The sequence below is a fragment of the Rattus norvegicus genome, chromosome 1 (assembly GCF_021556685.1).
Source record: "Rattus norvegicus strain SHRSP/BbbUtx chromosome 1, alternate assembly SHRSP_T2T, whole genome shotgun sequence".
Taxonomy (NCBI): Eukaryota; Metazoa; Chordata; class Mammalia; order Rodentia; family Muridae; genus Rattus; species Rattus norvegicus.
The window spans coordinates 190392787-190406421 of record NC_141534.1 but is presented as its reverse complement, the minus strand read 5'-3'; the positions used below and the strand labels follow the sequence as shown (position 1 = coordinate 190406421).

General features: G+C 45.6%; 1 protein-coding gene across 11 annotated transcripts in view; it reads left to right on the top strand.

Moving 5' to 3' along the window:
- The first annotated feature begins 530 nt into the window (after positions 1-530).
- Positions 531-13635, top strand: part of LOC134485175 (uncharacterized) — a 174726-nt gene continuing 161621 nt past the window's right edge. For 2 of the 11 annotated variants that reach the window (XR_015652484.1, XR_015652489.1), the window contains exons 1-4: positions 557-624; positions 9515-9625; positions 10575-10702; positions 13356-13500. The gene's annotated coding sequence lies outside the window, so the exon portion shown is untranslated. Of the gene's footprint in view, positions 625-9514; positions 9626-10574; positions 10703-13355; positions 13501-13635 lie in introns of all 11 variants that reach the window. The other 9 variants (XR_015652485.1, XR_015652486.1, XR_015652483.1 and 6 more) reach the window with 8 other exon arrangements.

Below are 13635 nucleotides of genomic sequence, written 5' to 3'. Positions count from 1 at the left end.
AAACCTGTCAGATAAGAACAGTGTCCTTCATCAGGGATGGAAGCACATGCATTTAATCCTAGTACTCAGGAGGCAGAGGAGAGTAGACCTCACATTTCTGAGTTCAAGGTCAGCCTGGTCTACATAGTGAGTTTCAGATCAGCCAGGGCTATGTAGTGAGAACCTCTTTTTTAAAAACAAACAAAACAAACAGACAAAAGTCTTCACCAAAAACTGATTTCAGTCACCTTAACCTTGGACTTTTAATCTCCAGACTATGAGAAAACAAACGTCTATTACTAAAGGCACCCACTTTTTATTATTTTATTACAGTAGTCTGTGCTGACAGAACCTCCTTCCTGTTTTGAGACTCTGTTCTCTGTCCAGGAACTTTGTTCTAATCAGCTGTTAGATCTAGAAAGAAAATGGAAGCTAACACAGAGGAAGTTGCCCTGGGCCAGTACTGGAAACGATGCCTCCTTTACCCTCGGTTCTGCTGGCAAGACCTAGTAACATGGCTACTCCTAACTACAAGGGAGGCTGGGAAATGTAGTCGTAAAGGAAATGTACTCATAAAGAAAAGGAAGTGGGTAAGGGCTCTTAAGCACTACCACAGCTGAAGCCAGGGACCAAAAGACAGCAGAGGTAAGCACACTCTACTATAAAGGCTGTTAGCTTGACTTCAGCAGACTTTTCTTTTTCTTTCCTAATTAAATCATTTGAAGTGGAAAGACTCCTCACTTTGAATCTGGATCTTTTGAGCTGGGAAGCTCTACCTTGAATCTAGGCCACAGCTTCTGGTGGCAGCCTAAACAAAGGACATGGGAGAAGGAAGTTCTGTCTTTTGTTCTGATTGCCCTTACTCTCACTAGAAAGTCCATTCTTTCACTGGCATGAGAGGCTACTGCTTTGGGATTCCGGCATTTACTGAAGATCAGCTGAGTTATCAAACTGTGTGTGGTCCGAACAATGACTGAGTTTCTGTTGATAGACAGCAATTGTTGGGTGGATCACAGTAAACTACTCTAACACACACACACACACACACACACACACACACACACACACACACACACACACACACTTCTGTTCCTCTAGAGAACCCTAACTAATTAATACATGTAGTGATGCCTTAAGAACTTTCTAGAATCAAATTACATTGCATTAGGAGAAGGGATAATTTGAAGTTTGAATTGGTCTAAACAGCTGCGGTCCAACATTCCTATGATGTGAGGGACTCCCTACAAGTCCACTCAGGAAGGAGAAGGAGGGACAGGTCAGGTGGGAACACAGGCAGTGACGTTTGGAGAGTCCGACAGGTATGTAGATGGCTGGATAAATCCCTGGCAGGTAGAGGTAATTAATACACTCAGCAGAAGTTAGAGCCTGGAATTTAGACAGAGGGGAGTAGCATTTTCAACTCTTTTTTTCTTGATAGTTTAATTACATCCTTTTCTTCTTTTTCTTTCCTCCTTCAAACGCCTTCCATTTTTCCCTCTCTCCAGCTTCTCCTATGTCTCCCCCTTATTCTGTCTCAAATAAATGGTTTCTTTATTACTATTATGGTTACACAGATGTATAAGTACATACATATATAAATAAAACCTGCTGAGATCATTTAGTGCTGCTTGTAAATTTATGACCCCAGGGCTGCCAGCTCGGTGCTGAATCACCAGTGAGGGGCTCATCCTCCGGGAAGACAAATTCTTCCTCCCTCACCTGATTACTAATCAGCTTCCTGTAAGCTCTTTATGTAGGGGTGGGGCTCCTGGATATGGCCGCCTTCCACATTAGCATGTCTATTAGCTTTGTTATTGCTTGAAAAGTTCAGGCAGCCCTACTGCGGCGGCAGCATCGGCAGCATAGTGGGTGTAGCTTCACCCTTGTTTCTAGTAGACACAATCTCCCAGGAAAATTCCTGGTCCTCTGGGCCTTATTATCTCTCTCCCCACCTCTACTGTAATACCACCCAAGCCTTAAGTGCAGGAGCTGGGCACAGCACCATCAGTTGTTTCATTTTGGTCACTTGTAGTTTTCTGTGGTGGTCTCCATCTGCTGCAAAGAGAGCTGAGAACCACATTGATCGGTGGGTATAAGGAGAAGGATTCACGGTCGGGTAGCACTGTTGACTGCTCTCACCCTTTGGAAGCTTGCATAGCACCTTCTACTGTAATGAAAGCTTGTCAGTAGGGAGAGGACTTTCAGGCCAAATCCAGCTAGAATGGTCTGCATCCTGTGCCTGAAGTGCACGATGTCATCAACAGTAGGGGCTTGGCTCCGTCCACCTTCAGCTGTTCTAGTGGATGAAAGTGTTTGGATGAAGGGCTACTCCTTCTTGACTCCTACCCCAGGAAGCTGCTGTGAGGGGTATTGAACACAGCCCCCTGCTTCCAGGATTAATTGTGTGAGCCCAGCCTGGCGAATTAGAGTCACTGTAATACTTCAGGTGTAGAAACACTGTGCCAACAAGAATCAGCCTGGGATTATTTGCTGGAACCATATAAAAGCCTCTTCTAATGCAGTTGTCTTAGTGAAATGCTTTCCAAATTATGAAGCAACCCATTAGACAATTCAGCAATTAAAATCAATGGATAATCTAAATACATTAGAAAACACAACTCACTATAGAGCAAAACCAGCAATAGATATTACAGATAGAGTAAGTCTTATTAGGGGAAGATAGATAACGACAGCTCTAGTGCAAAATGATGGAATCAAATATATAGTGATACCGTGAAAGTATCCCGCTTTATGATGCTGTAGCCATTTTAGTTTGTCTAAGCACATTCTATGCCGCTCATGTAACAGCAAAGTCACCTGACAGTACATCATTACTCAGGACATATTTGATCCCAGAGTCAGTATCTTTGGAGTGTGTTCGCGTGTGAGTGTTTGACTATGAGTGTGTAGTGTATGTGCACATGCATGTGTGGGTGCTTACCCCTGTGTGTATGTAAGGAGGCCACAGGAGGACATCAGATGTCCTGCTCTAACTCTTATTCCTTTGGGACAGCATCTCTCATGGAATACTGGGCTAGGCCAGCAGTCGGCAAGGCCCCAGTGAGCTTGCTTTCTCCCCCCCACAGGCCTGGGGATACAGGCAGGAATGCAGTCTTTCATTTTATTAGAAAAAACACAAGGGTGGGATACAAGAAACACATACTAGCTCCAACAGACAGTAAATCAAGTTTCTGCTGTGGTATGGTCTTGAACAAAACATATTTAAAAGTGATTAGCACGCTGGGCACACGGATCAGTTTCAGAGCACTTGTCTACCATGCACGAAGCCTTGGGTTCCACTTCTGTCACCGCATAAACTATGTGCAGGGGTGCATGCCTCTAGTAATTCCTGTGGTTGGGAGGTGAAAACAGGAGGATCAGGCTTTGTGTGTGTGTGTGTGTGTGTGCGCGCGCGTGTGTATGCATGTGTGTGTCTGCGACCTTCATGGCTAGCAGAGTGAAGAGCTGAGGGAGGCAAGAAGGCAGTTTACTTTAACACGACTTCATGGCCAGTGCTGGTGCAAATTTCGGGAGCCTGGCTCTAAGTGGTTTATTTTCTGCATATTTAAGAACAGCACAATTTGGTGAAAACTATTCTGGTGATAAGGAACTCAATCTCACTTGTATAACAAAGCATACAGAAATCTCCTTGAGGAACAGAGTGACTCCATGGAAACTCTTTGTAATGTCCACACAGCTAGGTTCTCTAGATTGACTGTGAAAAACAAATTTATAATAAGGGACTGGGGGAGGATCCAGTGCCAGAAAAGTCTCTGGACACACAGATGGTACAAAGATCACCAGGCTAGAAACCATGTCTACTCCAACCTTCTGGGAGGAAACAGCTATTGCAGTCCTTCCTTTGAAGGAACAACCCTGTGCTCTTAACATTCCAGGTTCCTAGTGCTTATCTGTGAGCTCAAAGATCTCTATGCCTCCTGAAGTTCAGGAGTTCAAGATCATCCTCAGTTCAAGTTCTAGGACAGGCTAGTATGCATGAGACAAATAAATTAACTAGCAAATTGATTAACATGTCTATACACAGAGCCGAGTAGTAGACTTGGAGTCAAGGATTAAAACAGCAAAGAGGGCAGATGCAATATGAAAACCAAGGCCAAGCCCCTCTGTCCTATTTTGGTCACCTTCCAAGTGAAAAGCCAGGGTGTTCGGCAAGAGTGGCCTTGATTGCCTGGTTTAGAATCTAGACAATGGCTATCATACCCACATATTGGGATTTTGGGAACTGTCACTCAGCTCAGGACTCCCAACTTGTGAGCTGAAGTCAGTCACCCAGTGAACCAGAGGCTTTTGTGCTTGGTAACTAGAGAGCCATCCATTCAAAAGGAACTTCTGGGGCAAGATGGCTATTGGTTAAGAGCAAGTGCTGCTTTTCCAGAGGACCTGAGTTTGGTTCACAACCATCCATAACTGCAGTTCTAGGGGCCCCTCTTCTGATTTCTGCAGGCACACATATGTACATACAAGCAAAAACAAAACAAAACACCAACCAAAACCCAAAACCCAAACCACCAAATGAATGAATGAATGAATGAATTCAGACAAACAAAAGATGCCTACATATGTGCTCCTCCTTGTGCATGCAGTAAATAATAAAATATACACAATAGTAGCCAGGTGAGGTGGTCTGGTATACAGAGTGAGTTCAGGGTTATACAGAGAAAAAAAAAAAACCTCTCTTGGAAAACCAACCCCACAAACAAACAACACAATAAAAACATTCAATAAACAGGTGAGCTTGCTGTAGTGCTCGAAGACTGCTGGGTACTGAGCTGATCCTGAGGTCTTACCAAGATATTTTCCTTCTTAACACTTTGCCACTGGGGCAGGAGAAATGGCTCAGCAGTTAAGGGCACATGCTGCTTTTCCAGAGGACCTGAAGATTTATTCCCAGGACTCACACGGGAGGCTCACAACACCTGTTGTCTAGCTCCAAATGACCCCACACCCTCTTCTGGCCTCCACAGGTACCTGAGCATAGGAAGTACACACGCGCACACACACACACACACACACACACACACACACACACACACACACTGTCATGGAAACACCAAATACACAAATATAAAATAAATCTTTTAAATAGTAGTTATTGGTTTTGTTTATTCCTTTGCAATTTTTCATTTGATGATAATGATGATGCACCTGTGTGTGTGTGTGTGTGTGTGTGTGTGTGTGTATTGTGTGATGCATACTCGGGCACACACACATGCCACAGTGTGTGTGCATGTAGGATTCAGAGAGTGACTTTCATGAATTTGGCCTCTCCTTCCTCCTTGAACTGGGGATGAACCTCAGGTTGTTAGGCCCAGATGACAAGTGCTTTTACCTTGAGAGCCATTGTCTTGCTGAAACAGTTTACATCTTAGCACTAAGGGATCTGCAACTTATTAAAAGTCAACTGTGTGGTCACCTTGACTCCCACTGTTTAGTCACAAGAGGCTTCTGCTCTGCAAACATTTTGGTCTTATGGTCAACTCATGTGTTTAATGACAAATCCTTTAAGACACAAGGTAGTAGTAGTAGTAGTAGTAGAAGAAGAAGAAGAGGAAGAAGAAGAAGAAGAAGAAGAAGGAGAAGAAGAAGAAGAAGAAGAAGAAGAAGAAGAAGAAGAAGAAGAAGAAGAAGAAGAAGAAGAAAAAGAAAAAGAAGAAGAAGAAGAGGAAGAAGAAGAAGAAGAAGGAGGAGGAGGAGAAGAAGAAGAAGAAGAAGAAGAAGAAGAAAAAGAAGAAGAAGAAGAGGAAGAAGAAGAAGAAGAAGAAGAAGAAGAAGAAGAAGAAGAAGAAGAAGAAGAAGAAGAAGAAGAAGAAGGAAACAGCACACTCTTAGGAGGTAACAGGAGGAGGCTCCAGGGTGTATCTACTTTTTATCTTCTTATGCTACACAATCTATTCCTTCTATATTAATTACTCATAAATATCCATGAGTGCGCAAAGAATCACAAGGTAAATTGCATTTCCCTTCTTTTTATAAAGAAAAAAAATTGCTATTTGTAGCTATGTAGTTTACACTAGCCTTACACACACACACACACACACACACACACACACACACTCACAATCCCTCTGCCTTAGCCTGCTAAGTTCTGGAACTCCAAGGATCCACCATCATGCCTGGCATATACTACATTGCTTGTTGTGGGTTGCAGTGGGAAGGCTTTGAAAGACATAAGATGCCCTCCTGTGGCCCTAACATTCATATCACCTAGAGTATCAGTCCAAGTCAGTAATAATAATAACGCACAATAACCCACTCCCCTTGGTAGTGATTGGCTCCAAGATGGATGGGTTGACACCAGTTTTGGTCAAGGAGCTGCAAAGAAAGTCTTACCGGGGGTTTCTGGAAAAGCTGTTTTGTGCACCAAGTGCTGAACTGAGGGTCGTGCTGATGCCGTGAAGGGAAGGAGGGGGTGGCAGGGAGGTTGACCTTGGGTTGGTGAGTCAATGAAGTCCACTTCTGGACTCCACCTCGGGCTCTGTTGAGCCATGTTTTCAGCTGCCAGGCTCCAAAAGCATTCTTACTGACAGAGGTGCGTATAGGTAGTGGACATGGTTGCTTGTGTCGCTTCTTAGCATGAAACTACCTTCAAGAGCAGCTGAGAGAGCTGGGCCTGGTGGTCCAGGCCTGTTATCCAAGCTACCCAGGAGGACGAAGCAAGTTCAAGGCCTGACTGTGTTACAGATTGAATTCAAGGTGACACAGCCACCAGTCAGGGCGACTTAGTTCTCCCAATTCCTCAAGGCGGTGGTGGTGGGGTTCAGGGACATCGGAGATAACAATTTAGTGATAGTTTGTCCAGCACGCGAGACAGAATTGGAGCTATGATTTTTTTTAGGACAAGTTTATTTTTCCTATTCTCGTTTTTAATGCCAAGACAGGGTCACTTGTAGCCTCGGTTGGCCTCAAACTTACAAAGTAGATGAGGGTGCTCAGTGGTGTTTATTGTGAAGTTGACATAACACAGAGTCACCTGGGAGGAAGGAACCTCAGCTGTAGAATTACCTGGATAAGATTGGCCTGTGGCCATGGCTGTGAGAGGCAACCTTGATTGGTGATTGATGTGGGCAACTTAATCTGACGGCAGGTGCATAGGAGCCAGGCTGAGAATGAGCCAGGAAGCGGTGCTCTTTCTACAATGTCTGCTTCAGTTCCTGCTCAGGTCTCTGTCCTTACTGTGCTCACCGATGGGCGGTGACCTGACTGTATCGGTTGGAATAATCCCTTCCCTCAGCACATAGCAACGTAATGCAGCTAGAGCGCCTTTGATGACCTTTCACTTTTCATCCTCCTGCCTCCACCTTCTGGGTGCCAAGATCCATTACAGCTGTGTGCCACCATATGGTGATAAAGGTTGAACCCGGGGCTGTGTGCATGCTAGATAAACCCTTTACCAACAGCACTATACCCCCAACCTCCACACATATTTAACAGATAGATCCCCAAAGTACATAGTTCAAACACACCCCTGGAGGCTGTAAATGGCCTTCCTTTTATCCCTAATTTCTACTGAGCCTCTGCTACTTGCATCCAGAGTCCTGGCTGCTGAAAGCCTGAGCCAGCAGGTTTAACAGTGAAATTGCTCCTACTATGGAGGTCTAGGCTGATGAACGAGAAAGCCAAAAGCTACCCAAGCTCAGATGCACGCACTCTGACTTGACCTGTCATTCATTGACACAGACAATCGGTAGACAGAGGGTTTTGAGGTCAGCTGTGGAAACAGTTCACAACTGGGCTGGAGCCGGGAGCCATAAGAATCAGATCTAGGGGGAATGGGTGAGAGTGGCTTCATCTTTTTTAATTAATTATTTTATTTATTCACATCCCAAATTCCCCCTTCCCCCCTGTTTGCCCTCCCTTCATCTTTTGAATGGGACTCTTTCTCTTAGATCAACAGAGGTGGAAGCCCTGGGGTCAGACACTAGCAATATGGATGGGAGTGAAAGACAAACACCCACCCTCACCTTTCAGAATGTGGGAGGACAGAAGCTTTCAAAGGCTGTCCGGATCTCCCAGGGGGTGACACTCAGCGACTCATAGCAGTCACCTGCGTAGTAAAGGTGTCCCTCCTCCCACCTCTTACTTTCTCTTATGACTAAATTAGGTTCCACGAAGACCACATGTCAAAACCTACTACTTCCGAATGCAACTGTGTTTGGAATTAGGGGTTTGGAAGATGTAATTGAGTTAAAAATACAAGTCTGTTAGGGTGTGTCCTAAGCCTGCTGGACTGCTCTCCTCAGAAGAGACTGGGACACAGATGTTGGAAGGGCGGCAGGGGAGTCTCTGTCACATGCCAAGAGGCATTGGGGGGAAAAAAAAACCAGTCCTTTGGCTGGTTCTTGGGCTTCCAGGTCTCAGAACTGTGAGAGTGTCTCTGTTGCTGAAGTGTCCCGGGCTCCGGTGTTCTGTTGAATCAGCACTAGAACATGCCCTTCATGTGCCCCCCTTAGTCTCCTAGTGCCTTTCAGGGTCACTTCCTAAATGAACTGTTGGCACCTGTATTCTTGTCCAGAAACCAAGTGTGTGTGTAACTTTATAGAGAAAGCTACAGGCCTCGATTTCAGGGATAAGGGACACGGTAGAGTGGTTAGAGCAGTGTGGGGTCTGAGGCCTGACCTGGTGATATAGACCTGAAATTATAGCCAATAGATTTCATATAATCAACATTTTCTGGAGGCCGAGGCAGGAGGATCATAAATTCAAGGTCTGAGCTTCAAATTGAGTTCAAGGGTAGTGTAGACAACTTAGTCTAGACTTAATCTCAAAATACAAATTAAAAGTGAATGGTTGTATGTTACTAGGGCACAGGATTCCCTTTGTAGGTTCTTGGTCACACTAATAAAGAACTTAAAAATGGATTTAAGGGAAAAAAAGGGATGTAAAAGAAATTTGCTGAAATTAGAGACTATCCTGCGTGCTGGGATAAGGACACTATCGGGAAAGAGATAGAAGAGGGACAGAAAGAAGTGAGAAGATTAAGGTTTGGCATGGTGGGGATGCCTGTAGGCTTAGCCCATCCTAGAGAGGCAGAAGTGAGAGAATCAGGAATTCAACATCATCCTCAAGTACATAACAAAGCCAAGGCCAGCCTGAGCTACTTTGGATGTCAACAAACAAACAAACAAAGGAAAAAGAACAGAACCAGGAGCCCAGGGAGAACTAAAAGGAACCCAAAATTGCCCTTTACTCTAGAGTCTGGGGCATGAAAGTCCTAGACTTCACCCTTTCTAGCTAACAAAGGGGAAAGATTTAACTTTGATGTCCTTTGATTTAGCCCGTAGCCAGCTGGAGTTGCTCGGCGTGTGCAAGCATGTAGGATGAATCTAAGACAGGGAGAAATAATAACAAACTCTATTTCTTTTACGGTTGTCAGCATACCTCTTAGCTCTGTGGCCAGGCAGGAATTGCACCATTGAATACCATCCATTTATCTTTCTGTGTTGTTAGCTTTGGCCAGGGAATGCTCTCTAACTGCACTTACTGTCTTCCATTTGCCCTTTATCTTTGTGGCCAGTTTAAGGCCTCTGCATTGATCCATCTTTGGCCCTGCAGTAGTTATGACCAGCTTGGGGATCGTCATTGCTCATTGAGAGACCAGTGCTGGGTTATTTTAAATCTACGTGAGGTAAGTCAGTGCTTAAACACAGCTACACGGAGCTTAGAGTTTGTCTACTGTAGCACTTGAAACCTGCCTGCTTTTCAATGTTCTTACTTCTGGCTAAAATGTCCCCCAGAGGCTTCTGTGTTTGAACATTTGGCCCCCTCATGGTGGCGCTGTTCATCTTGGTAGGGAGTTGTATGTGGAGAGTGGCTGAAAGCCCGAGTGAATGAGTGTTATTGGCATGAGTGCAGCCATGTTGCAGACCCCTCCCTCTGTGTGAAGAATACCAACCACAGCTTCCTCTTCCTGGATGACAGCAGCCTGGGACTGCTCTACAGAGACCCACCTACCAAGATTACCCAGCCCTCCTCCCCCCACTGCGTATAATAAATGGGGTGAGTTTCTGGGCTGCTGGTACATCTCCATCAGAGTGCAAACCCAGCCCACCCCAGCATTTCTGTGCATATGTCACCCACACACATCTTCATTTCCCCATCCCTCTGGTTAGGTTGATCCCAAAGCCAGGCAGATCTCAGCAGTTATGTAAACCTATGAGGCGGGCTGAGCTACAGGAAGTGGATCACTGGGTGGGCCCTGAGGTTTGCAGGCTACCCCTGCTTCTGGCTGGCCTCCTTTTCCTGATCCATCTAGATGTGAGAAAGTTGTAATTGCTACAGGGCAAGTAGCCCATGCTCCAAACCTACGTGTTTCTCCTGTATGCAGCTTCTATTAGGCACTTTGCTAAAGTACTTAATCCCCCTCCCTACTCTAACATGCTCAGTGGTGACTGTGGGCAACTGCCTAAGAGTAGGGGCTTTAGGGCATGTAAAGAAAGTAGCTCATTAAGGGAGCAGCCATTCTGTCTCCTTTCTCAATTCAGCCTCCAGCGTGTTGCAGTTTTCTTCCCCTCTTAGCGTTAGGCTGGCCTTTTAAAAGGTTGTAAAACAGGATTTTCTCTCTCCTTATTTCAAAGACTTATTTTCATTCCGATGTGCCTGGGTATTTTGCTGCCTGTGCACCAAGTGTGTGCAGTGCCCCAGAAGGCCAGAAGAGGGCATCAGATCCCCCCCGGAACTGGAGTTTTGGACTATCAGCCACAAGGCAAGTGCCAAGAATCGAATTCGGGTCTCCCAGAAGTGCTCTTAATGAACGAGCCATCTTTCTAGCCCCCAGGATTTTCTCTTTAGTGCTGGAGGAATCTTGCTACAAGGCTCCTCCTCACGCAGTCCAGACACAGGGGGCACCATCTGCCCTTGTAAAGGGACTAGTGTTGTCTGCTTGTAACGGATCACTCACTGTGCCACTTGTCTCAGAAAACACAGACAGACCGGCATACTGACATTCAGGTCTTTTAAGTGGTTTCCCAGGCAGGAAACAGATGGCTGCCCTGCCGTCCCTTATTTTTGACTAGCATCCCACCTATCAGTGGGGTTAAATGCCAACGAGCCCTCCCTAAGCTGAACACCAAAGCCCAGCAGCTCATGATATCGTCGAGCATTGGTTATTACCTTCAGAAGCATGGAGCCGAGGAGAGCTATGGCTTCCTGCTTCTGCCTAGTGTCAGGATCGAGCCTCATGCTGCATATTTTGTTATCTTGGGAAAGAGTTCAAAAATCTCAAATACAGTCTCTCTCTCTCTCTCTCTCTCTCTCTCTCTCTCTCTCTCTCTCTCTCTGTCTCTCGCCTCTCTCCCTTCCTTCCTTCCTTTTTTTTTTTTTTTTTTTGGTTCTTTTTTTCGGAGCTGGGGACCGAACCCAGGGCCTTGCGCTTCCTAGGTAAGCGCTCTACCACTGAGCTAAATCCCCAGCCCCTCTTTTTTTTTTTTTTTTAAAGGATTTATTTATTATTGTTTGCATGCATGCCTGCAGGTCAGAAGAGGGCACAAGATCCCATCACAGATGGTTACGAGCCACCCTGTGGTTGCTGGGAATTGAACTCAGGACCTCTGGAAGGGCAGCCAATGCTCTTAACCTCTGAGCCATCTCTCTAGCCCCTCAAATACAGTTTCTGTTGTGTGAGGATCATTTTGGCATCATCCATCTTGATGCGCAGGAATCCGAGGGTGGCTGTTGTAAGCTGGGCTGTCTGTGTTTCGGTTAGTGCGAGGTAGGTGCGGTCTTAGCCACTGACAAAGCTCTGTTGTGGGGTATGGGGAGTAAGGCTCCAGCCTCTCAGGGTTTGCTGAAGTTTTGGGCAGATGGGAAGACCAGCCACCCTAAAACAAGCTGGCGTTTGTAGTGTCCATATGAAGCGATCATTGGAACGGGAAGCAGGTGGTGGAAATTTGTACACAAACTCAACAGTCTCAGAGGGTCTTGTGACTGAGAAACACACATCGAATGCATGGTCAAATATTCAGTGCCAGGCCCTTGAACAGCAGTTTCCAGGTTTGAAAAGGAAAAGAGAATTATAATGTGTTTGTGTTATTCCAGGCCTACTTGTGCTGGCCTTTTTTCAACTGGCCATCTCTATGGATTAAATATGATGGTTTCTTGAAGGCATTGTGCTGTGCGGATAAACAAGAGATCTCTGGAATCAAGCAGATTGGGCATAAAACCCCAACTCTACCACTTAAAACAGCCATGCTCAATACCTCCAGGACTCAAAAACCACCCACTGAATAAGTGGATAAACAAACTTATCCTTTTGTTTACCCTTGATCTGCTCTTAACTTCCCCGCTGTTTTTTCATTTGACCACTAGAGGGCAGGCTAACCCCAAAGTTCAACTCTCGATAATCCTGTCTCCTGTTTCTGGTATGTTTTCCAGAGGAGCCTGGCAAAGATCTCTTTACAAATCCACTCAGGATGTCACACCCACTCCCCCAGAATATTTCTGCTCCCATTCAGACTTTATCCCTTGACTAGGAAGATGGAGATCTGCCAGAGGGTGAATGACTTCATTGGAAGTCAGCACAACCCAATTGTCAACCCTGCTCCTGTCCCTTTCTGCAGAAGTTGAAGCAAGTACAGTTTCTGGGTGATGGCTGTGTTTTGGAAACTTTTATAAGAATTTTACCCATATCAACTGATGTGCTACTTGAAATCTCGGTGGGGTAGTTGTTCTTCGTTTAATTTTGCAGAGGAATAGCTATCGTAGGAACACACTTCTGGTGATCTATCAGAATTTACCTGCAATTAGCCTGAGACTGAGTTATCACAAGGGCTAGCTGCTTGGCACACACTTAGGGTCTGGGAGATGCTAAATAAAGGCCCCCAAGTCCTCCCTAGAACCTGAGACTTTGGACTTTAGGAGGAATCCTCCCCTCCCCTTTTGGAACTTGCTATGTACCCAGGCTGACTTAAACCATGGTCTCCTCCTGCCCTAGTGCTGTACTTAGAGGTGTGACCCATCATGCCTAGCTTGGGGTGACTCTTTGGGGTTTATTGGGCCAATGGGAGCACGCCATCCCTCACTGTACTGCCTCTGGCTCTTCCGTTGGTCAGACAGACCAAAATCAAATCCCCATGTTGCTGTTTGCAAAGTCCTGTGGCCCAGCACATGCACGCTTCACCCAGCCTTAGTTTCCTCCTTTTGGAAATCTAGAAACGTCCTCCTGTACTACTCTATACCATCTATGGACTCTGGAATGTGAGTCCTATAGTAGATTCTTCCTTGGTTATTATTCCGTTTCTACGACTGGAAGTTCTGGATTACAATAGGTACGTAAGAAATATTTTCTGGGGGCTGACACTCCGCACTGAGTGTCCTTCAAAGTGTAAGAGTCCCTCTCTCTCTTTTTTCCCCGTGGACAGTGAGTCTGGAAAATGCTGGAGACAAGGTCCTTCATAAGAAGTGGAGGTTTGATTAGCTCATGGTTCTGGGGCCAGGGGAATCCAAGAGTGCGCCGCTGAGACCAGCTGAGGGTCTTGAGGTCATTACACGCAGAAGCATAACACGGTGAGACAGAACCCAAGTTTCCCCTTCTTACAAAGCTACTGATGCCACTATGGGATCCCATCCTCAGGATCTGACCTAATGGTAGTCCCCAAGGACCTACTACTAGACACCATTAATATGTGACTTTGAGGATTA